At 44.3% G+C, this 26,745-nt stretch overlaps 1 protein-coding gene across 3 annotated transcripts in view; it reads right to left on the bottom strand.

Annotated features, from left to right (window-relative positions):
- Nucleotides 1-20,738, bottom strand: part of FAM135A (family with sequence similarity 135 member A) — a 104,418-nt gene extending 83,680 nt beyond the window's left edge. For all 3 annotated transcript variants that reach the window (XM_073675506.1, XM_073675508.1, XM_073675507.1), the window contains exon 1: nucleotides 20,586-20,738. The gene's annotated coding sequence lies outside the window, so the exon portion shown is untranslated. The remainder of the gene's footprint in view (nucleotides 1-20,585) is intronic.
- Between the last annotated feature and the right edge of the window lie 6,007 nt (nucleotides 20,739-26,745).

The raw sequence follows: 26,745 nt of genomic DNA, 5'->3' as shown, positions 1-26,745 counted from the left end.
AATTGGTGACTTGTTTCTATTATACCTTTTCTCTGATTGTTCCTCACCTGGTTTTGGCTCTGACTCCTGAGAAAAAATACTGACCGAATACTGACCAAATACTGATAGTGGGGACGTGGCCTACGAGGTGCACACCTGAGGTTGGAGCTTTATCTCATCATAAGTATTACAGCAGGACTGCATCTAAGAAGTGCACTGCACACCTGAGGTTGGAGTTTTTTCTCATCGAATGTATTACAGCAGACAATCAGAACTGTCAATCAAAACTGGGCAAGGACATGTAGACTGTTAGAGGACCACAAGGAAAGCAATTCTGAAAATATTAATTTTCAATTTTTTCAAAGGGCCTTTCCACTAATGCAAATTGCTCAATCTGTCCCATGGACACTGAATGGAGTGGCAGCGCTCATATATATGACCAACAGTGTCTATTCAATTCTGACTGCAGTGAAGATAAACTGGGAATTGGTCCCCTTTGTGCAGTGATTGGTGTGGGTCCCAGAGGTGGGACTGCTGGCGATCAGATATGTTTCACCTATCCTGTGGACCACATTGCACCTATAGTTGCATTTTGATGACAGATTCAATTACCAATCTCATCCACATTCAAAGAACATTATGAGAAAAGCAAAAACATCTAACAAAGAAGTTAGAGAAGCACACCTCCCATCAAAGTTTTTACCCTTTTAATATATTGCAGTCATCATATTATATAGCACTGTGTACTTACAATTGCTCATTTTGCCTTTCTACCCAGCAAATTCTTCTCTTTTCCATGTAGAAACAGGAAGTCTCTTTTCCCTGCAGAAATCATTCCCCTCTTCAACTCCTGACGTCCCTCCTTCCCCCCGCCAGGGACTTTTGTAGCGACTCATATAGAGAAAACTGACCTCCTGTTTCTACATAGAGCTTAGAAGGATTCATCTACTCAGTTTTTAATCACGTGACGTCATAGACCTAATGGAAAAGAGAAGAATTAGCTGGGTAGAAAGGCAAAATGAGGAATTGTAAGTAAACAGTGCTGTATAACATGATGACTGCAAAATATTAATAGGGTAAAAACTTTGATGGGAGGAGTGCTTCTTTAAGATTAAATGTTCACCTTACAGAACCTAGCAACATGCATTAGCTCATGTAGAAATACTCACAGTAGACCTTCTAAAAAGTTATTTTCTATGCATGGTGTAATTACAGCTATAGCATTCACCAGCTGGTTTTCTTATGAAGCTCAGCTAAAAAAAATAAAAATTAAGGAGCTGCTCAGGCATTTCATGAGAATTAGTCACACACGCACCTACGGTACATACCTGTGGGTTTTGTAAGCACATGACCAATGAACATACAATTAGTCAGCACTTACTAACAATACTAGGCAGACTGTTATAATGTGTGTTTATTTAGATACAGAAATATATATACACACACACACACACACACACACACACACATACATACATACATACATACATATATAGACACACACAGAAATTTAGGGCTCATTAATATATAGTAACTGTAAAGTAAGGCAGGATTCATATCATGTTTGCCTCTATTTCGGTGGCTCCATCGGGGGGGCTTATGTCCAAACCCTCGCAAAATGGATTTCGGGCGTATGCGCTGATGGGGCCATTGACTATAATGATGAGGTCACTGTGTGCTCTGTCGTACATCGTTTTCAGACGTCTACACTTAGCTGAGGCGGGCAGCGGAAATGGGTAAAAAATACGGTGAAGTGATTCTATTATACTTTTCCTCTGATTGTCCCACTCCTGATTTTGAATTACAAATACCGATGTAAAATACTGACCACATACTGATGTGTGAATGTGGCCTAACCAAGAGGCAAACAGTATTTGAGATTTTGCAACCCTTTCCCAATGAATCACTACAGCACAAACCCTCCAGCTATCTGTCATCTAAAATGAGTAAGAATCAGTATGAAATTATCGCCCTTGCTTTTTTTTTTTTTATTTCTCAGGGTTATTTTGCTGAAAATGTGTTATGTCCAAAAACTATTCTAAAAAAGAAAAAAGCTTAATAATTCTTTCTAGCGTATAAAATGCACATCTGCACAAAGTCAAGACAATGCCGCAAGATCTCAATATTGCATAGCGCACAGCTACATGGCCAGAAAGGGAAGGGATATTCCCCAGTGCTTTACCTGTAACATCTGGCCGCTCTTTCATATTACACACTGCAGCAGTGAAACGCGTTGTGTGGTCAGTGTGTTAGTGTAGACGGTGGAGTGCACCACAAGCGAGCAGTCTGGACAGTACATGTATTTACAGGAGCTACAAACACATGCGCTTCACTGAAAACACAACGCCGGCATTTCAGCTTGGAATATGTGACAAATGGAAGAATGGAGAAGTATTTAAAGCTCCTCTGATGAAGCCAGGCGCACTCAATTTGCCAACACAATTATTATAATCTATGCAGCTGTCAAGGCAAAGCAGACTGTGAAACAAGGCTAGAAATGGTAACTGTGCCGGATAAATTATGTGTTGTATGACTGGAAATGACTCCTCTGAAAACAGAGGTAATTCCAGTGTACCGCACACAATCTGCTACAGGCAGCGCTAATGAACAGCCAGAGTGCAACTAAGGCCTCATCAGACGCCTGGACTTCATGGACGTGTGCCCTTTGTGTTTTTCATGGATACAACACTTACCCATTAAAGTCTATAGTGATATTCATAGCTCTGTGTTCTGAGTGTCAGCAAGAAATAAAATCACAGAAACATGTCCGTATTTGATAGGAGTTACAGATCAAAATTACCCGTATAATTGTATGGGTCTGTGAAAATCAGAGATGGCATCAGTGCGCAGGCCGTGATTAAACTGCAGTGGATAGAAGCTTTGCAGTTTTCTTCTTCGGAGATGAAAAGGACTAGAACTCTATAGCGCCACCTGTTGGAAGCAGCAATCCTACAAGCCACTATCGACCCTTTAACGAGTCGTGTAATATGACGTCGGATAAAAGCTAATTCAGAATCTCAATTTGCTGACACGGTGTTTCGGGTTATTGCCTCTCATCAGTGCAAAGTATGAGATTGGATTTGGCTAGGTGAGAGGCTGTGGACTGAGGTCTAAGGGGTAACGTTTCTCCTCGTTTAATTTTGGATACATGAAAATCATTGATGGTAAAATCTGACACACGGCCCGAGCGCTGATGGCACGCGGACCAAGCGCTGATGGCACGCGGACCAAGCGCTGTTAACACTCAAATCCAAAACAGACTGGTTTTTTTTTGCATACGAGAATAATCATGGACGTCTAAATGAGGAATAAGAGAAGGTCCTATTACACAATCCTGCTATTGTATACATGGCAATGGCCTCGGAGTCAGACCTAGTTTGGGGTGAAGTCAGAAGAAATATACAGAGTCCAGCTTTAATATCTTCATGTCATGGCTATTTTCCATTTTTTGCGTTCTCATTTTTTCCTCTCCTTCTAAGAGCCATAACTTAGTTGTTTTTTTTATCTTTCCACCAACATAGCCGTATGAGGGCTTGGTTTTTGTGAGAAGAGGTGTCCTTTTGAATGACATCTTTCACTTTATGTGATGTCCTGGAAAGCGGGAAAAAACCTCCAAGTGCGGCAAAACAAGTGCAAGTGGGGGTTTTTATTTACAGCATTCATTAAACGGTAAAAGTTGCCTGCCAATAGGATTCTCCAGGTTAGTACGGTAACAGGGACACCAAAAACGCATCTTTTATTTAAGTGGTGAAAATTTATTTTCTTGTGTCAACATCTTCTGAAACCAGTAACATTTTCAATTGTCAGTCGCTGGAGCTATGTGAGCCTACCATTTTGAGATTGATACGATGTTTTGATCGCCTCTTATTGCATTTTTTTGTGACATTGCAGTAGCCAAAAAACAGCAATTCTGGCATTTGATATTTTTTGTCATTACAGAGTTTACAGATCGGGTTAATTAATTTCAAGGGGACGTGAACCTGCGATCATTCGATCACTTGTACTGTACACAGCAAAACCGCATTATTCCTATATGTGCAGCAAAAATCATGGTCTCCTATGAACACCAACCAGAATCTGCTGTTCACAGGAGTCATGACAGGTAGGGGTTTCTTCAGCAGCCTATTGGCTCCCCGCAACGACGTCACTGATGGGATATTAGAACAGCATGTTGCGCTGTTAATGCCGCTGTTTGAGATTGACAATGGCATTTAACAGGTTAACAGTTGAACTTGTTAAATGCCAATGCTGTGCTCCACCCGCGGCTGTTAAAGGCAGTTGATGGCTGAATATCACAGCCATAGTCTGCCGGGAAAGACGTGGGCTTGTATTATGAACCCACATTAAATTCAGGGAGCAGCAATAGGATGTAAGTGTACGGCCCTTGGCGTCAAGAGGTTAAACCCCTTCCTGACGGGGCCATTTTTCATTTTTGTGCATTTGCTTTTAACCTCCTCCTCTTCCAAGGGTCATTAACTTTTTTACATGTTCCATTGCCATGCTTCTTGTGGGACGAATTGTAGTGTGAATGACGCCATTCATTTTACCATATAATGTACTGAGAAACGGGAAACAAAATCAAATTGGGGTGAAATAGTGAAAAGGCAATACGTTTTTTTTGGGTCTCATTTTTAAGAAGCTCAACTGGTAACATGATTCAAGTCAGTACAATTAAGGCAATACCAAACTTGGATAGTTTTTTAATATATATTTTAGAGGTGAAAAAAACAGTTTCTGTGTTAATTATCTGAGACCCAGAAGTGTTTTCTTTTCCGTCCATAGGGCTGTATGAGGGCTTGTTTTTCGCCAGCTGTAGTGTTCAGTCCGTACTCATGGAAGTGTAAGGCTACGTTCCCACAATGAGCTTTTGATGTTTTCTGCACCCATTAGGTAAAATAGGTTACTTGTATTTTTTCAAAAATCTGCAACACCAAAAACTCAGCAAATATTCCTCATGTGAACATAGCCTGAAGGTTGTGTAGGTTGAGGCAGAGTGCAGAGATAGTGACCGGTCAGTCTCTGCTGTAGTCTTTGCCTACGCTCAGCTCCCACTGTTGGGATACAGATCTGCCATTTGGCATGAACCACTTTGCAACAACAGCATCCGGATGAAAAATCCCAACACTGCAGATCAGTTTACCAACAGATGTCCGCCATCGGCTGAACGGCATCCATCAGGCTTGTTTGCGTAAGAAAATGTATTGAAAGTGGCAGAACATTGCCTAAACCAACCTTGTCCAGTCTGTAAGTCAAGATGTAAAGCCCCACAGATTTACAGAAGGCTGGTAAACAGGTTTTGTTTTCTAAAAGGGATTGTCCAGAAGTTGTGTCCCCAGACACAAAAAAATAAAATAAAACTTTTCTTCAGTCACCATCATCAGGTCCAGTACAGGGTCTCGTTCGCTGCTCTAATTTCAGTTTGTCCGCAGCGCTGAAGTTACAGCAACAGCGCTGCAGCCAATTAGGGAGTCCAGAGCTTCTTCCTGAGTAGACAGCATGAACAGCTGAGCTCAGTCATTGGGTGCAGAACTATGGAAGTGACATCAGTGCTGCAAAAATCAGAGGCCCCGGTGAGTAAAGAAAAGGTTTTTTTTTTTTTTTTTAACAACAAAATGCGCCTGGACACGTTTCCGAATCCAGAAAATCTCGCGTTAGCTTTCTTCTGTTTCCTGCCTATCCCATATAGCTCTGTTCTACGCCTCATTAGGCCTCATTCAGACATCCAGTTTTCATGTACGTGTTCTATCCGTGTTTTCCAAGGATAAAACATGTACCCATTATGATATATAGTGCTATTCACAGGGCTGTGTTTTTTTGTGAACTGTGACTGTAAAAAAAAGCACAGACACGTCCATAGTAATGAATCATATTTACCCATACTATAGGACTGTGAAATCGCAGACAGCACACGGATTGCATCAGTGTAAAATCTGCATGGTATCTGTGAATAAAGTGAATCTGCCACCAAATCTGAGCCCACACAATGTAGAGACAGAGACCCCGATTCCAGTGATTTGACGCTTACTGGACTGCTTGCTGTAGTTTTGATAAAATCACTGTTTTATCAGGCGATTATCACTGGAGGATTAGTAAACTTAGTGCCTTGTAATCCTCCACATGTTGAGCTCTGTATAACTCCGTCCACACCACTGATTGGCAACTTTCTGCCTATGCAGTGTCCACAGAAAGCTTCCAATCAGTTGGTGGGGTTATACAGAGCTGGTAGATCTGCAGCAGAGAAAACATTATTAAAAATGAAGCAAGAAGCCCAGGAAGGGATTTTGCTGGAATCAGGGTCTCTTCCCCTACATTACGCTGCTCTCAGATTGCTTCTAACACTATAAGCATTATAGAAGCTTTGTCGTTTATTTTGCATGCCCTCTTGTAATACTGATGTAGCACAGATGGTAAAAACTGACACTGGCCAAACACTGATGAGACACGGACCCCAAACACTGATTTCTGTGTATGTGAGAAATCTCAGCCGTCTGAATAAGACCTTACAGAACAGTAACTGCTGACACGCTGGCATTTTGGACGCTATGACCTGTAATGTAATGTAGCAGGACACTGTGTTCTGTACCGTGCACATGTACTTTCTACTGCACGCAGATAGAATTACAAATGGACAGGTGGGATCGGGCGAGTCTACAACTCCTCACACTCACAGATTTTGGATGACAGAGGGTCAGCTCTCCTGACATGCCTATTGTACTAAATTCTTCTATTCTACCAGAAATTATTCTGCATCCCCCTTTTCTTTTTTAACTCTGCATTGCACCACTCCTCTGTTCTTCCTCCGGGAAATCTATGAACACGTTTATAGCTGGGTGTTCCCAGTTGGGGTGTGCCCCTACATATTCTAATGCCATCCAATAAGTGTTGATAGTGCCAATTAACAAGGAAAATTGCTCACCATCTTAGAAACACATTTCCAGGAAGAATAACCGAGGAGCTGCACAACTCAGTCATAGAAAAAGATGTTCCAAGACTGGTATTTTATAATAACTCCAAATATCTACTAACAAGTCCTGCCTAGGTCATGATCATTGCCTACGCTAAGAAGGAATGTGTCACCAGGTTTTTGCCACCTAATCTGAGAGCAGCATAATGTAGCGACAGAGAATCTGATTCCTGCAATGTGTCACTTACTGGCCTTTAGTATTGATAAAAGCATGGTTTATCAGCAGGAGATTATCACTAGAGGACTAGTAAACCTGCTGCCATGTAGTCCTACATATTCAAGAGCTCTCTACAACTCCACCCCTGACTGGCAGCTTTCTGCCTATGCACAGTGTACACAAAAAGCTGCTAATCAGTGTTGTAGGCGGGGTTATACAGAGCTCAGCATTCAGGGAACTGGCAGATCTGCACCAGAGAAAACACTGATTTTATCAAAAGTACAGAAAACAGCCCAGTAAGTGACTAATCACTGTAATGACATGTATCATCTATCAACAGGAGAGAGGATAAAGATCTAGTTTTTTTTTGGGGGGGGTGCACGGCTGTGATCCTCTGATTACTAGATCAGGGGTCCTGAACCCCACTGTTGCTCATTCAGGACTGCAATGAGGTAGGAGTTTGAATGAAGGTCAAAGATACAGAAGTTTATGTGACTGATGGGAACAGCCGAGCAAGCGTCAGTTCTCCATCTTCTCCCTTTTGTCAGTCTGTGGAATTCGTACAGCACTCAGATGTCATCCGAGTGTAGTCCAATGTTTTCCATGGACTCATTCACTTGCATGGCTGAGTGCGATCCGAATATCAGATCAAATATGGCCATGCTGTGATTCTTTTCCTTGGACTGGCTCGGTGTGTGGGAAAAAATCTGACGTGCACAGCCCCATAGTAGAACATTGGTCTGAGTGTGATCCGATGTTTTGTCGGTTGTCTGCACAAGGCCTTAGTGTGAGAAGTAATGGACGATTCATGCATGTGATCGCAGTCCTTGCCTCAACCACATCAAGACAGCGAAAGGAAACTGAGCATATGTTGTTTATATAAGACTCCTTCTAGAAAATGATCATGCTGTTATTCATGTGATCACCACTCATATAATAGGTCCCCTCTATGTATTCTCCAGTGTGACAATCGGCTTAACCCTCTGCACACACAATACATCTACTAACAGGCTGCCAGCTCCTGGCACAGTAGTAGAGAATAATTCCTAGAGAATCTGCAGCCAGCCTTACATGTATTACCCACCGACTAGTCAGATCAATGAAATACACCACGTCTTGCATGGGGGCATTGTTGGTCAGCAGCTCATCCTCTCCTATAAAACAATATTGTAGGACAGGGATGTCAAACTGAAACACAGAGGGGCAAAATTAAAAACTTGGACAAAGTCATGGGCCAATCAGTATACAGTATAATGGGCCTCACATAGTCCTCCATACAGTATAATGGGCCCCGCATAGTCCTCCATACAGTATAATGGGCTCCACATAGTCCTCCATACAGAATAATGGGCCCCACATAGTCCTCCGTACAGAATAATGGGCCCCACATAGTCCTCCGTACAGAATAATCGGCCCCACATAGTCCTCCGTACAGAATAATGGGCCCCACATAGTCCTCCGTACAGAATAATGGGCCCCACATAGTCCTCCGTACAGAATAATGGGCCCCACATAGTCCTCCATACAGAATAATGGGCCCCACATAGTCCTCCGTACAGAATAATGGGCCCCACATAGTCCTCCGTACAGAATAATGGGCCCCACATAGTCCTCCGTACAGAATAATGGGCCCCACATAGTCCTCCATACAGAATAATGGGCCCCACATAGTCCTCCATACAGAATAATGGGCCCCACATAGTCCTCCATACAGAATAATGGGCCCCACATAGTCCTCCATACAGAATAATGGGCCCCACATAGTCCTCCATACAGAATAATGGGCCCCACATAGTCCTCCATACAGAATAATGGGCCCCACATAGTCCTCCATACAGAATAATGGGCCCCACATAGTCCTCCATACAGAATAATGGGCCCCACATAGTCCTCCATACAGAATAATGGGCCCCACATAGTCCTCCATACAGAATAATGGGCCCCACATAGTCCTCCATACAGAATAATGGGCCCCACATAGTCCTCCATACAGAATAATGGGCCCCACATAGTCCTCCATACAGAATAATGGGCCCCACATAGCCCTCCATACAGAATAATGGGCCCCACATAGCCCTCCATACAGAATAATGGGCCCCACATAGTCCTCCATACAGAATAATGGGCCCCACATAGTCCTCCATACAGAATAATGGGCCCCACATAGTCCTCCATACAGAATAATGGGCCCCACATAGTCCTCCATACAGAATAATGGGCCCCACATAGTCCTCCATACAGAATAATGGGCCCCACATAGTCCTCCATACAGAATAATGGGCCCCACATAGTCCTCCATACAGAATAATGGGCCCCACATAGTCCTCCATACAGAATAATGGGCCCCACATAGTCCTCCATACAGAATAATGGGCCCCACATAGTCCTCCATACAGAATAATGGGCCCCACATAGTCCTCCATACAGAATAATGGGCCCCACATAGTCCTCCATACAGAATAATGGGCTCCACATAGGGGTGGTGGTTCTGGTGTTGTGGGCTAAATAAAACCACTCTGCAGACCAGATTTGGACCACGGGCCAGTTGTAGGGTGTACGGCAGGAAGGGAAAAGAAGGGAAAATCCGCAGCGTTTTTGATGCCAAGAGGTGAAGAAACGCAGAAATTTCTACAAGCAATTCCTGAACGTGCGCACATAGCCTAAAGTGGAAATCCAGGAATAACTCTGCACCAATCCCCATATAGTTACCCCGCTCCAGTGCTACCTGTACACCGCTGCCACGATCTCTGGTGACAAGCTGCTGCAGTGACAATACGACTACAGCTCACATGCCCACCAAAGCAAATCACTCAGCTCTGCAGGTTTCTCAAAGCAGTTTAAGTAATACAGTTAGGTCCATATATATTTAGACAGAGACAACATTTTTCTAATTTTGGTTCTAGACATTACCACAATGAATTTTAAACAAAACAATTCAGATGCAGTTGAAGTTCAGACTTTCAGCTTTCATTTGAGGGTATCCACATTAAAATTGGATGAAGGGTTTAGGAGTTTCAGCTCCTTAACATGTGCCACCCTGTTTTTAAAGGGACCAAAAGTAATTGGACAATTGACTCCAAGGCTATTTCATGGACAGGTGTGGGCAATCCCTTCATTATGTCATTCTCAATTAAGCAGATAAAAGGCCTGGAGTTGATTTGAGGTGTGGTGCTTGCATTTGGAAGGTTTTGCTGTGAAGTAAACATGCGGTCAAAGGAGTTCTCCATGCAGATGAAACAAGCCATCCTTAACCTGCAAAAACAGAAAAAACCCATCCGAGAAGTTGCTACAATATTAGGAGGGGCAAAATCTACAGTTTGGTACATCCTGAGAAAGAAAGAAAGCACTGGTGAACTCATCAATGCAAAAAGACCTGGGCGCCCACGGAAGACAACAGTGGTGAATGATCGCAGAATAATCTCAATGGTGAAGAGAAACCCCTTCACAACAGCCAACCAAGTGAACAACACTATCCAGGAGGTAGGCGTATCAATATCCAAATCTACCATAAAGAGAAGACTGCATGAAAGTAAATACAGAGGGTTCACTGCACGGTGCAAGCCACTCATAAGCATCAAGAATAAAAAGGCTAGACTGGACTTTGCTAAAAAAACATCTAAAAAAGCCAGCACAGTTCTGGAAGAACATTCTTTGGACAGATGAAACCAAGATCAACCTCTACCAGAATGATGGAAAGAGAAAAGTATGGCGAAGGCGTGGTACAGCTCATGATCCAAAGCATACCACATCATCTGTAAAACACGGCGGAGGCAGTGTGATGGCTTTGGCATGCATGGCTGCCAGTGGCACTGGGTCACTAGTGTTTATTGATGATGTGACACTGGACAGAAGCAGCCGAATGAATTCTGATGTATTCAGAGCCATACTGTGTGCTCAGATCCAGCCAAATGCAGCCAAACTGATTGGTCGTCGTTTCATACTACAGATGGACAATGACCCAAAACATAAAGCCAAAGCAACCCAGGAGTTTATTAAAGCAAAGAAGTGGAATATTCTTGAATGGCCAAGTCAGTCACCTGATCTCAACCCAATTGATGCATTTCACTTGTTAAAGACTAAACTTCAGACAGAAAGGCCCACAAACAAACAGCAACTGAAAACCACCGCAGTGAAGGCCTGGCAGAGCATCAAAAAGGAGGAAACACAGCGTCTGGTGATGTCCATGAGTTCAAGACTTCAGGCAGTCATTGCCGACAAAGGGTTTTCAACCAAGTACTAGAAATGAACATTTTATTTACAATTATTTAATCTGTCCAATTACTTTTGGTCCCTTTAAAAACAGGGTGGCACATGTTAAGGAGCTGAAACTCCTAAACCCTTCATCCAATTTTAATGTGGATACCCTCAAATGAAAGCTGAAAGTCTGAACTTCAACTGCATCTGAATTGTTTTGTTTAAAATTCATTGTGGTAATGTCTAGAACCAAAATTAGAAAAATGTTGTCTCTGTCCAAATATATATGGACCTAACTGTATATTGGCAATCTAAGGCCCCAAAAGGGTGCCACAATTCCCTGTGGAAAAAAAAAGCAATATTTTACAGAACCAACAAAGCGAATGAGATTTCTGAAATCTTATGTACACGGTGCTTATTTTTTCATAGCAGCTTTGAACCTTCAAAGCATTGTTTTAAAAACTGCAGCCTTCCAATTCTTTCAGCATTTTTGCAGCATTTAGGGGTGGGATTTTGGGGAATTTTCATTCTTATTGTGAGGCTGAAAACAGCATATTCTTCAGGGCATGCTGCAGTTTTTATAACCAGTGGCATATTCTATATGTGGTGTTCTTCCATTAATGGGGAAACCACAATTTTAATTGAATTTTTATTGAAGTATTATCATGTGGTTTCTTCAAAGAAACAGTTGTTGGATCACTTCCTACGACTACATTCTAATTTAATAGAAACTGCAACTATGATTGTAGCATAACAGCATGTATTAGGACAAAAAGTATCAGCATGTATTAGCACGAGGAAAGCCGCACGTGTTGGCACAAAGAAAACTTGAATGTAGGTAACCTACATGTATAAAATGCAGCTTTCCTTTCCTAAGAATCAGCAACTACCAATTTCAGCACATTTCAGTCTTGTTAGTGCATTACAGATTGTCTCCTGGATTCACATAACAAGCTCAGATTTTTTTCTTTTACTTTTTGCTATAGAGGCTAAAAAATATATGTGTGTGTATATATATATATATATATATATATATATATATATATATATATATAATTAAAGTCACAAATAATACAAACTACAGCCTCCTCGGAGTTCCGGAAGTCACACATCTGGCAATGAAATATTCATGCTAAGTCAGCTACTGGTATAATACTGTGACACTGAGCACAGGATACCGGTAATAGGAAGAGGAAGCGGGTGAGCACAGCGACCGGGGGCACGGGACCCTGCACAGAAGGGATGTGACCCCTCCTTATCTTCTTCCTTAAACACGCTCAAATGTATAAGAATAGACCCTCTCTCCAGATGCCCCTCCAGTGCGAAGGTCTATGTTTCTTTTATCTGGCTAGCTAGTCTACATCCAGGACGGGCAAACTAATCCAAGTAGATGGCACCTCTTGGCTCTCCCCAACATACAATGCCGGCTGAAAGAAAAATTGGGCAAACTGAATATCAACAATAAGTGTGTATGCGCGGAGGCTACATGCTATGAAAACGCCAATATTTCCCTATAAATTTTAACATACAGTACAGACCAAAAGTTTGGACACACCTTCTCATTTAAAGATTTTTCTGTATTTTCATAACTTTGAAAATTGTACATTCACAATGAAGGCATCAAAACTATGAATTAACACATGTGGAATTATATACTTAACAAAAAAGTGTGAAACAACTGAAAATATGTCTTATATTCTAGGTTCTTCAAAGTAGCCACCTTTTGCTTTGATGACTGCTTTGCACACTCTTGGCATTCTCTTGATGAGCTTCAAGAGGTAGTCACCGGAAATGGTTTTCACTTCACAGGTGTGCCCTGTCAGGTTTAATAAGTGGGATTTCTTGCCTTATAAATGGGGTTGGGACTATCAGTTGTGTTGTGCAGAAGTCTGGTGGATACACAGCTGATAGTCCTACTGAATAGACTGTTAGAATTTGTATTGTGGCAAGAAAAAAGCAGCTAAGTAAAGAAAAATAAGTGGCCATCATTACTTTAAGAAATGAAGGTCAGTCACTCCGAAAAATTGGGCAAACTTTGAATGTGTCCCCAAGTGCAGTTGCAAAAACCATCAAGTGCTACAAAGAAACTGGCTCACATGAGGACCGCCCCAGGAAAGGAAGACCAAGAGTCACCTCTGCTTCTGAGGATAAGTTTATCCAAGTCACCAGCCTCAGAAATCACAGGTTAACAGCAGCTCAGATTAGAGATCAGGTCAATGCCACACAGAGTTCTAGCAGCAGACACATCTCTACAACAACTGTTAAGAGGAGACTTTGTGCAGCAGGCCTTCATGGTAAAATAGCTGCTAGAAAACCACTGCTAAGGACAGGTAACAAGCAGAAGAGACTTGTTTGGGCTAAAGAACACAAGGAATGGACATTAGACCAGTGGAAATCTGTGCTTTGGTCTGATGAGTCCAAATTTGAGATCTTTGGTTCCAACCACCGTGTCTTTGTGCGATGCAGAAAAGGTGAACGGATGGACTCTACATGCCTGGTTCCCACCGTGAAGCATGGAGGAGGAGGTGTGATGGTGTGGGAGTACTTTACTGGTGACACTGTTGAGGATTTATTCAAAATTGAAGGCATACTGAACCAGCATGGCTACCACAGCATCTTGCAGCGGCATGCTATTCCATCCGGTTTGCGTTAAGTTGGACCATCATTTATTTTTCAATAGGACAATGACCCCAAACACACTTCCAGGCTGTGTAAGGGCTATTTGACCAAGAAGGAGAGTGATGGGGTGCTACGCCAGATGACCTGGCCTCCACAGTCACCAAACCTGAACCCAATCAAGATGGTTTGGGGTGAGCTGGACCGCAGAGTGAAGGCAAAGGGGCCAACAAGTGCTAAGCATCTCTGGGAACTCCTTCAAGATTGTTGGAAGACCATTTCCGGTGACTACCTCTTGAAGCTCAGCTTTTGGAAAATCATGGCAAAAAACTGCACAAATGTATTGTGTGAATACAATCTAAGAGGCAGAGTTAAGAGTATTCACATTTAAGATATATTAGCACATAGACTGAAGGGGTATTCTCAAGTTTGAAAGGGCACCGTGGTGGGAATGCGCAGTGCCACTCCAATGCGAAAGCCGGAGATAGTCAGGCGCTGTGCTCAGCTATGAATGAATGGAGTAGCAATGTACATGATGGACCATCGCTCTATACACATGGGGTTCTTCAGAGTCTCAGTTCTCGGGATCGAGTCCCAGTGTTAGGATCTCCAGCAATCGGGATGTCATCCCCCATCTGACAGATAAGTGATAACTGTAAAACTTTACAATACTCCTTGCTGCCATTTAAAAAAGCTCAAGTAAAGGGGATGTGATTTCATAAAAATTAATTCCGTCTGTGCATTTAAAAACGCTGGGAGCTCTAAGATTTTAGTGCATTTTGTCATGCAGCACCTTTAAATGCACATGTAAAACGCATTTGGCTTTTTTTAAGTGCAGAATCCCAGTGTTCTTATACTAAAAATGCATTAAAAAATGCTGCATCAAATGTGCACCAAAGACACAATAATCAGGGTAGAAAAAGTAGCAAAAAAGATGCATCATTACGTGGGAACATGGCCTCACACATGCTGCGCTCACACTTGTGGGAGTTCTTTCCCGCTAGGCGTCCATTGCTATTTGACTATTAGAATATCGTATACTATGCTGCAATGTTTAATCCAGAAAAAAAAGAAAAATGACAAGCCACATAACATAGGAGTCAAGTGTATTCAGAAAGAGAGTGCACTCCCCACCATAGACCTCTTATTTACCATGTTGTGTCTGTGCCTGTCCGCATGCCAGAAAAGCATATCTACTTCAGCCCATCTTATATGGCTATAATTAAGGCCAATTAATGGCACAGGGTGCGTACCTGACCCAATATTATACAGATCAGCTTTGTTTCACAAGTATAAAGTGTATTCTAATGGATCATCATATCCTTCTAGAATCTTACACATGGAAGCCATGACAAGAGTGTGAACAGGGCATAAAGCAGGTTTGTTATTCTACGATTCGGTAACTGAACAGTATACAAAGCCCAACATTATAGGAAGCCATGCTCTGCACAGACATATAAACCTCCGAGTATTCTCTAGTGTCACAGTAACTGCAGGCTTGGCGGTAGAATTACCCATTTTAAGCCCCCAGACACCTATTATTTCACCAGGTTACAGAGGAAGGTGCACACACTGAGTAATAAGATATGTGCAAGCAAAATAAACAGTATTTAACCATGAAGACCGCAAGAACGAAATGACTGGTAGCAGGAAAACGTCCGCAGTGCATCATACATAACAAGGGTACATCCAAATCCTACAAAGTCTTACCGGGATCCAACCCGTCAGTCAGGTAACACATGCTGGATCATGGACGCCCCAAAACACGCCAAGAAGAATGCTGAACAGATGACTGTGCACAGGTGACATCACATGGGAGACGGGTTTATGAGATTGTCTCACGTCTGAGGGATAGAAGCCACAAATCCAGTTTCACTACTTACACAGGGATGACTTCCCAACAATAACTCGGAGGTGCTGGTGAGTGACGGCATTGTGACAGGTCTGGAGGAACGGCCTGTACATTCAGCAGATGGATCAGTGGCAGCAGAAGTTTGTGTGGGTATATATAAATACAATACTGTGCAAAAGTTATAGGCACGCGTGGAAAAAAGCTGCAAAGTCAGAATGCTTTCATAAATAGAGGTGTTAGTTGTTTTTTTTATCAATTAACAAAATTGAAAGAAAAAGAGTAATCTAAATCACTATTTGGTATGACCACCCTTTGCCTTCAAAACAGCATCAATTCTTCTGGGTACATGTGCAGACAGTTGTTGAAGGAAGCCCCAATCCCGAGAACCGGGCAGTGTAAATGAGGTGGTAGTGGATCAAGTGCACTGCCACTCCATTCATTCTTATGGGAGTGCTGAAGACCAGTCCAGCGTAGCGTTCCGCTATCTCTGGAGGTCCCATTAAGAATGAATGGGATGGCAGTGCCCATGATCAACTGCAGCTTGGCAGGAAGGCTGTTCCAGACATCTTGGAGAGCTAATCACAGATCTTCTATGGATGTAGGCTTTTGCAAATTCTTCTGTCACTTCATGCAATCCCAGACAATCGTGATTATGCTGATGCTCTGTGGGGGCCATATCATCACCTCTAAGACTCATTGTACGTTACACTGAAGATAGTTCTTAAAGAGAATCTGTCACCAGTTTTTTTCCTACTTAAACTGAAAGCAGTATAATGTTGGGGTACATACCCCGATTACAGTGATGTGTCACTTTCCGTGCTGCTTACTGTAGTATTGATAAAATTATCAGATTATCACTAGAGGACTAGTAAACCTTCAGCCAGGTAGTCCTCCAAATGCATGAGCTCTCTATAACCCCACCATTGATTACCAGCTTTCAGCCTCTACACAGTGTGCATAGAAAGCTGCCAGTCAGTGGTGTACGGGGTTACACAGAGCTCAGCATTCAGAGAACTGCTAGATCTGCTCAGAGAAAACTGTGATTTTATCAAAATTGAATTTTTACCACCCCTGCCTAAATTTGCACAGCACTATATAAATAGGTATATGTACATATAATAGTAAATGCACTCATATATAGGTATTCTTATCCCAAGTATCTGTATCAATAAGAGCACTTTACAATAATTATTTAATGAATACAATCAGTCTATCAGGGAATATGGACATCATAAGGGGGTCCTCAGCTCAGGATCTCGTCTATGATCGAGTACAAAGAGGAGCTAACTCCTTATCTGAGTCCTTGCAGGCTATCCCTAGCATAATAAGCTATTTATTTTCGATGGGACCGACCCATGGGTCTTTTTGTGTGGTCTTATAAAATATTCACATGTTCGATGCAGCATAACCTACTTTAATTCCTTTCCTCTGCCTCTCTTGAAGACAGTCCATCACTTTTATGGATCCAGAAGAGCATGTGCACACCACGTCTTTTAGACCCAGGTATATCCACATTGTTTTAGACACAGAAGTTGCTTCGGGAAAATGCCAGTGGTTTTTCCTGTAGCGTCTTCTTTGAGGCCCTCGGCGTCACTTTTGCGGCGGTTGTGCCACCGGCAGTTTTGCTTTTCTATTTCATATATAACATATTAGCAGCTACCATGCAGAAGCCGCCTGAAGGATGGACAGGTCATTTCTTTTTGCCGCTTTACGGCTTTCGAGGGCCTGAAGCGGTTAAAAAAGTGACAAAAGACAGGACATATGCAAGTCGTTTTGACAATGCTGTGCTTAAGTTAATTCTTTTTGGTGTTTTTTAGCGCTTTTTCAGGAGGAACCTGCCTTATCATGACATTGTGTGAACATACCCCAAGACATTTGGGCAATATAGCTTTTTATCTTATCCTGGTTTTGGCTTTCAAATACTGATGTAAAATGTTGGTACAAATACTGTCATGTGAGAGTGGCCGAAGAATGCGACACGGAAGGAGGATCAGTCATATAGAGTAAGAAGCAGATGTCCACCAAGCCATAGGCTGGAGTACATATATTACTAGGACCGCAGGCTCACCGCTCACACTGCCCTCTGCTCTCATTGATGTAGAAAGGTAAAAAGAGAAAGGACTGAGCCCTGTTAGCACCTGAAAGAAGATCTCCACTACTAGGACAACCTCTTCTCATGCCCCACGCTTGGCCCGATAAAATAAAAAAGCCTAAACTCACCTCCCGTGGAGGCGTCGTTCCAGAGATGTCACCACGGTGGGTGAGAATAAGCTTTTTTATTTTATCGGGGTTAAATATTTAGATCAAGAAGGGGTTGTCCAAGTAGTGGACAACACCTTTAAGGCCATGTTCACACAGTTTTATGTCATGCTCCATATATGGACCACAATGCCCTGACCATGGGTATCCAGACCCAAACTTATAGCCTCATGGGAATATAGAGTGGTTGTGAGTTCAGACCAGACCTGCAGACAGTCCAGGCATTGTGGTTAGTATATGGACCCTGAAATATGGCTGTGTCCGTACCAGGCCTAAGGGGAATGTATCCCCGGATTTGTGCTGTACGCTGTGGAGTCCCACCAGCCGCAGATATACAGCTTTTCACTACACAGCGCTTAGGGAAGAAGCCCAATAGTGGGCAGAACTAAAGATCCAAAATATCCAGGACTCTCCAGCGTGTGCACGTGAGCACTCCAGCACTGCCGCTAGTGAACTGTGGTTTTATTAAGGGAAGATAACACATAGTTTTTAATGTGAATAGGTTCTGCTCCAAAATCCACTGGAAAAGATCACTCCAAATACTCTGTGAATAAGCTCCTATTCGTCTCAGAGCGCCTGTCACTTCCCTCAGACAAAGCAGCATAAAACCAGGAGACAGATTGCCTTCAAATAACAAATAACCCTGTCAGCCATGACAATCAATCCGGAACCCATCCTATAGGATTGTCACAACTTAGGGGAGATTCATTTTTAAAGGGGTTTTCTCAGAAACATTTATCATCTGTCCACAGTATAGGTGATCAATGTATGATCATTGGGGGTCCTGAAAAAGGGGGATTCCCGAGTAGCCATGTGAAAGGAGCTATAGCGCACGTGTGACACCCACCAATGCAATGTTTCCAAGAGGCCACACAGCACATGATGGCTAGTACTGGAGTGTACAGCGATCCGAGCCCCTACAGACCGCTTCTGCTTGGATATACCCAATATTGGTGATCTGCTATTTTTATTACTACCATTATTAGTGATCTATTATTAATCTGTAGTTATTATAACAATTACTAATACTAACTTGATTACCTATTGTTAGTGATCTTTTATTATTACTTTGGTTACCCACTGTCAGTGATCCATTATTACTATGGTTACCCACTGTCAGTGATCCATTATCACTCTGGTTACCCACTGTCAGTGATCCATTATCACTCTGGTTACCCACTGTCAGTGATCCATTATCACTCTGGTTACCGACTGTCAGTGATCCATTATCACTCTGGCTACCCACTGTCAGTGATCCATTATTACTCTGGTTACCCACTGTCAGTGATCCATTATTACTCTGGTTACCCACTGTCAGTGATCCATTATAACTCTGGTTACCCACTGTCAGTGATCCATTATCACTCTGGTTACCCACTGTCAGTGATCCATTATCACTCTGGCTACCCACTGTTAGTGATCCATTATTACTCTGGTTACCCACTGTCAGTGATCCATTATTACTCTGGCTACCCACTGTCAGTGATCCATTATTACTCTGGTTACCCACTGTCAGTGATCTATTATTACTATGGTTACCCACTGTCAGTGATCTATTATTACTCTGGTTACCCACTGTCAGTGATCCATTATTGCTCTGGTTACCCACTGTCAGTGATCCATTATTACTATGGTTACCCACTGTCAGGTATCCATTATTACTATAGTTACCCACTGTCAGTGATTTATTATTACTATGGTTATCCACGGTCAGTGATCTATTATTACTATAGTTACCCCCTATCAGTGATCCATTATTACTATGGTTACCCACTGTCAGTGATCTATTATTACTATGGTTACCCACTGTGAGTGATTTATTATTACTATGGTTACCCACGGTCAGTGATCCATTATTACTACTATGGTTACCCACTGTCAGTGATCCATTATTACTATGGTTACCCACTGTCAGTGATTTATTATTACTATGGTTACCCACTGTCAGTGATCCATTATTACTCTGGTTACCCACTGTCAGTGATCCATTATTACTCTGGTTACCCACTGTCAGTGATCCATTATTACTATGGTTACCCATTATCAGTGACAAGTTACAAGGACAGGACTCCTGCACTACCTATAAGCTGAGACAGTCTTAGCTCCTATACGCCATTCCGGGCCCTGGAAGAGTTGGATGTCTCCCACACGCTCAGGTGCTGGGTATTCAGATGCTATAATAAGAAAGATTTTTTTCTCTCCATGTGAGCAGGTGCCACCACTGGAGCTCTGTGCCCGGCACTGCCCCTTCTCTTTCAGGTGGGCACCACTCCTACACTAAGTCATGCTTACACCCGACAATTCACCACCCTCTGCCACAATGGCCACTGTCCTACATCGCTTACCAAAGCGGAGGGTACAATGGGGCACCACACAGCAGAATATACCCACACACCCCTCACAGACCCGTGCCAGGCACACAGGGCTGACACCCAGGCACACAGACTGCTGGCACAGGGCACACTGTCACACCCTGCACACACCGCACAGCTACGTCCGTCCCGCTGGGCCTGGTAGGGGCCTGCTGAGCCGCAGCCTCATACACCCGCACACACCGCCCTTACCGGCCGCCGCTGAGGAGGAATACACCAGCCGCTGACACCCGGCCAAAGCCCCGGCCTGGAGTAGGACAGCCATCCGGCCGGCCACGGACACACGGAGGGGAGGAGAGAAGCGCCGAGCTCCGCCTCTGAATGACAGCCGGGAGGAGGGGACAGCGCCACAGTGACCCGCACCGGAGCTGTCACCGGAGACACAGGCGCCCACACTGTGCAGGGGTATTATACACAGGAGGTGGTACACAGTGCAGGGGCATTATACACTGGAGGTGGTATACAGTGCAGGGGCACTATACACAGGAGGTGGTACACAGTGCAGGGGCATTATACACTGGAGGTGGTACACAGTGCAGGGGCATTATACACTGGAGGTGGTATACAGTGCAGGGGCATTATACACAGGAGGTGGTACACAGTGCAGGGGCATTATACACTGGAGGTGGTATACAGTGCAGGGGCATTATACACTGGAGGTGGTATACAGTGCAGGGGCATTATACACAGGAGGTGGTACACAGTGCAGGGGCATTATACACTGGAGGTGGTATACAGTGCAGGGGCATTATACACTGGAGGTGGTATACAGTGCAGGGGCATTATACACAGGAGGTGGTATACAGTGCAGGGGCATTATACACAGGAGGTGGTACACAGTGCAGGGGCATTATACACTGGAGGTGGTATACAGTGCAGGGGCATTATACACAGGAGGTGGTACACAGTGCAGGGGCATTATACACTGGAGGTGGTATACGGTGCAGGGGCATTATACACAGGAGGTGGTATACAGTGCAGGGGCATTATACACTGGAGGTGGTATACAGTGCAGGGGCATTATACACTGGAGGTGGTATACAGTGCAGGGGCATTATACACAGGAGGTGGTATACAGTACAGGGGCATTATACACAGGAGGTGGTATACAGTGCAGGGGCATTATACACAGGAGGTGGTATACAGTACAGGGGCATTATACACAGGAGGTGGTACACAGTGCAGGGGCATTATACACAGGAGGTGGTATACAGTACAGGGGCATTATACACAGGAGGTGGTACACAGTGCAGGGGCATTATACACAGGAGGTGGTATACAGTACAGGGGCATTATACACAGGAGGTGGTACACAGTGCAGGGGCATTATACACAGGAGGTGGTACACAGTGCAGGGGCATTATACACTGGAGGTGGTATACAGTGCAGGGGCATTATACACAGGAGGTGGTATACGGTGCAGGGGCATTATACACAGGAGGTGGTACACAGTGCAGGGGCATTATACACTGGAGGTGGTATACGGTGCAGGGGCATTATACACAGGAGGTGGTATACGGTGCAGGGGCATTATACACAGGAGGTGGTATACGGTGCAGGGGCATTATACACAGGAGGTGGTATACGGTGCAGGGGCATTATACACAGGAGGTGGTACACAGTGCAGGGGCATTATACACTGGAGGTGGTATACGGTGCAGGGGAACTATACACTGGAGGTGGTACACTGTGCAGGGGCATTATACACAGGAGGTGGTACACAGTGCAGGGGCATTATACACAGGAGGTGGTACACAGTGCAGGGGCATTATACACTGGAGGTGGTACACAGTGCAGGGGCATTATACACTGGAGGTGGTATACAGTGCAGGGGCATTATACACAGGAGGTGGTATACAGTGCAGGGGCATTATACACAGGAGGTGGTATACAGTGCAGGGGCACTATACACAGGAGGTGGTATACAGTGCAGGTGCATTATACACAGGAGGTGGTATACAGTGCAGGGGCACTATACACAGGAGGTGGTATACAGTGCAGGGGCATTATACACAGGAGGTGGTATACAGTGCAGGGGCATTATACACAGGAGGTGGTATACGGTGCAGGGGCATTATACACAGGAGGTGGTATACGGTGCAGTGGTATTATACACAGGAGGTGGTATACGGTGCAGAGGCATTATACACAGGAGGTGGTATACGGTGCAGGGGCACTATACACAGGAGGTGGTATACGGTGCAGGGGCATTATACACAGGAGGTGGTATACGGTGCAGGGGCATTATACACAGGAGGTGGTATACGGTGCAGGGGCATTATACACAGAAGGTGGTGTACGGTGCAGGGGCATTATACACAGGAGGTGGTATACAGTGCAGGGGCATTATACACAGGAGGTGGTATACAGTGCAGGGGCATTATACACAGGAGGTTGTATACAGTGCAGGGGCATTATACACAGGAGGTGGTATACGGTGCAGGGGCACTATACACAGAAGGTGGTATACGGTGCAGGGGCATTATACACAGGAGGTGGTATACGGTGTAGGGGCATTATACACAGGAGGTGGTATACGGTGCAGGGGCACTATACACAGGAGGTGGTATACGGTGTAGGGGCATTATACACAGGAGGTGGTATACGGTGCAGGGGCATTATACACAGGAGGTGGTATACGGTGCAGGGGCATTATACACAGGAGGTGGTATACGGTGCAGGGACATTATACACAGGAGGTTGTATACGGTGCAGGGGCATTATACACAGGAGGTGGTATACGGTGCAGGGGCATTATACACAGGAGGTGGTATACGGTGCAGGGGCACTATACACAGGAGGTGGTATACGGTGCTGGGGCATTATACACAGGAGGTGGTGTACGGTGCAGGGGCATTATACACAGGAGGTGGTATACGGTGCAGTGGCATTATACACAGGAGGTGGTATACGGTGCAGAGGCATTATACACAGGAGGTGGTATACGGTGCAGGGGCACTATACACAGGAGGTGGTATACGGTGCAGAGGCACTATACACAGGAGGTGGTATACGGTGCAGGGGCATTATACACAGGAGGTGGTATACGGTGCAGGGGCATTATACACAGGAGGTGGTATACTGTGCAGGGGCATTATACACAGGAGGTGGTATACGGTGCAGGGGCATTATACACAGGAGGTGGTATACGGTGCAGGGGCATTATACACAGGAGGTGGTATACGGTGCAGGGGCATTATACACAGGAGGTGGTATACGGTGCAGGGGCATTATACACAGGAGGTTGTATACGGTGCAGGGGCATTATACACAGGAGGTGGTATACGGTGCAGGGGCATTATACACAGGAGGTGGTATACGGTGCAGGGGCATTATACACAGGAGGTGGTATACGGTGCAGTGGTATTATACACAGGAGGTGGTATACGGTGCAGAGGCACTATACACAGGAGGTGGTATACGGTGCAGGGGCACTATACACAGGAGGTGGTATACGGTGCAGGGGCATTATACAAAAGAGGTGGTATACGGTGCAGTGGTATTATACACAGGAGGTGGTATACGGTGCAGAGGCATTATACACAGGAGGTTGTATACGGTGCAGGGGCACTATACACAGGAGGTGGTATACAGTGCAGGGGCATTATACACAGGAGGTGGTATACAGTGCAGGGGCATTATACACAGGAGGTTGTATACAGTGCAGGGGCATTATACACAGGAGGTGGTATACAGTGCAGGGGCACTATACACAGAAGGTGGTATACAGTACAGGGGCATTATACACAGGAGGTGGCACATAGTGCAGGAGCATTATACACAGGAGGTGGCACATACTGCAGGGACATTATGCACAGTAGGTGGCACACAGTGCAGGGTATTATACATAGGAGGTGGTATACAGTTCAGGGGCATTATACACAGGAGATGCAACACACAGTGCAGGGGCATGATACAAAGAAGGTGGCACACACAAATTGCAGGGCTTTATATACCGAATTTGGCACACACATAGTGCAGGGGCTTTATATACTAGAGGTGGCACTCTGTGGAGGGATTACGTGATGTGGCACACACAGTGCAGGGACATTATATGTAAGAGGTGGCACACGGTGCAGGGGAATTACACACAGGAGGTGGCATACAGTGCAGGGGAATTACTCACAGGAGGTGGCATACAGTTAAGGGGCATTACACATAGGTGGTATACAGTGCATGGGCATTATATACAGGTGGCACACACAGTGCAGGGGCATTATACACAGTACACAGTAGGTGACACAAAGTGCAGTGACATTGTACACAGTAGGTGGCACACAGTGCAGGGGCATTATACACAGAAGGTGGCAGACAGTACAGGGGCATTATACAAAGATTGTGGCACACAGTGAAGGGGCATTATACACAGAAGGTGGCAGACAGTGTAGGAGCATTATACACAGGAGGTGGCACACAGTGCAGAGGCACTACATACATGATCTGGCGCACACACACAGTGCAGGGGCATTATACGTAAGAGGTGGTACACAGTGCAGGGAATTACATATAGGATTTGGCACCCAGTGCAGGGGCATTAGACAAAGAAGGTGGCACACCGTGCAGTGGCATGCACTGGAGGTGGCAAACAGTGCAGGGGCATGATGCACAGGAGGTGGCACATAGCGCAGAGGCATTATACAAAGAAGGTGGCACACAGTGCCGGAGCATTGTACACAGGAAATGGCACATAGTGCAGGGGCATTATACAAAGAAGGTGTCACGCAGTGCAAGGGCATTATATACTGGTGGTGGCACACAGTTCAGGGGCATTATACACAGGAGATGGAACACAGTGCAGGGACATTACACATAGCAGGTGGTATAAAGTGCATGGGCATTGTATACAGTAGGTGGCACACAGTGCAGGGGCATAATACACAGAAGGTGGCACACAATGCAGGAGTCTTATACAAAGATTGTAGCACACTGTGCCAGGGCATTATACACAGGTGGTGGCACACAGTGCTATTGCATTATACACAGGAGGTGGCAGACAGTGCAGGAGCATTATACACAGGAACTGGCACACAGTGCAGGGGAAGATATACAGGATCTGACGCAAACACACAGTGCAGTGTCATATACAGGAGGTGGCATACAGTTCAGGGGCATTATACACAGGAGGTGGCACCCACAAAATGCATGGGCTTTATATACAGAAGATGGCACACAGTGCAGGAGAATTATACACAGGAGTTGGCACACAGTGCAGGAGCATTATACACAGGAGATGCGCGGCGCCATATTGCTGCACCCAAATTCTTTTTCCAAAATCAAAATGGCGCATGCCAAGTAGCATCTTTTGGCAACCGAAAGATGCTACTGTGTATGCGCGGGCGGCGGCCATTTTGTGGGATGTAAATTTTCACTTTGCCACAGAAATTACACAGGCAATATTTAAAATAGTAGGGTGGTCACTGAAAGCACAGTGACCTGTCAGAGGCCAGAGATAGGAATACATAATGAGAGCACCAGTTACAGCCCCTCCGTAAAGTCCCGCCCCAGAGCACGAGCATCTCATTATGGCAGAACTGAAAATAAAGATTATGAAAGAACCACTGGACGGATTTCATCAACAAAGGTATCATTTTACACAGTGTAATGTCGCCCACCTGACAGTGCATGTGGTTTACTAAGCACAATCCTGCTGACAGGTGTGCTTTAAAGGCATAGTAATCTTAGTATATGTAAACTTTTGACTTTGCAGTATGTAGTAAAAATTCCTTTAAACATTCTCTCTCATTATTCTGGCATTTGGCAAATATTAAAAATTATTGTAATCCTAATTGACCTAAAACGGGAAAGGTTTATCCTGATTGCATGTCAGATATTGAAAAAAACATGTATATGTGTCTTTTTATATAGCGTATGTAAACTTCTGGTTTCAACTGTATGTGCATAATTATTGGGCAACTATTAGTGTGCAGAATTATTATGCAACTAATTAAATAGCGTAAATTTTCTCAATAACTTATTTTCATCTGTTAATAACGAAAAAACTAAAAGGCCCTGATTCATCAAGACTGTCGATTTTCTCGTCGGTCTTCATGAGAGGCCATGGTGGAGTTAGATGCTCTTGATTTATGAAAAGGTGCAAGCCTGTTCATAAATCAAAAGCGTCTAACGAGTGGTGGGCGCCTCTATGCTCCACAAAAGAAATTTTACACCAGCCGCTATAAGTAGCATAAGTAACTCCACTTCTCGTGATGAATTAGACAAGCTGTGGTGTCACACCCCAGCTTCTCCCATTTTGACGTAACTGGGAGAAATTGGTGTGAAAACGAAAAAGGTACAAAATTTTACACAACTCTGATTTGCGCCAAAATGTTTCAATTTTTCATGGTTTTCTTGA

Source organism: Phyllobates terribilis, unplaced genomic scaffold, assembly GCF_046119375.1.
Source record: "Phyllobates terribilis strain yellow unplaced genomic scaffold, ASM4611937v1 Scaffold_3__8_contigs__length_932513732, whole genome shotgun sequence".
NCBI classification, from domain to species: Eukaryota; Metazoa; Chordata; class Amphibia; order Anura; family Dendrobatidae; genus Phyllobates; species Phyllobates terribilis.
Note: the sequence above shows the minus strand (reverse complement) of the source record. Positions and strands in the feature narration are given on the sequence as shown.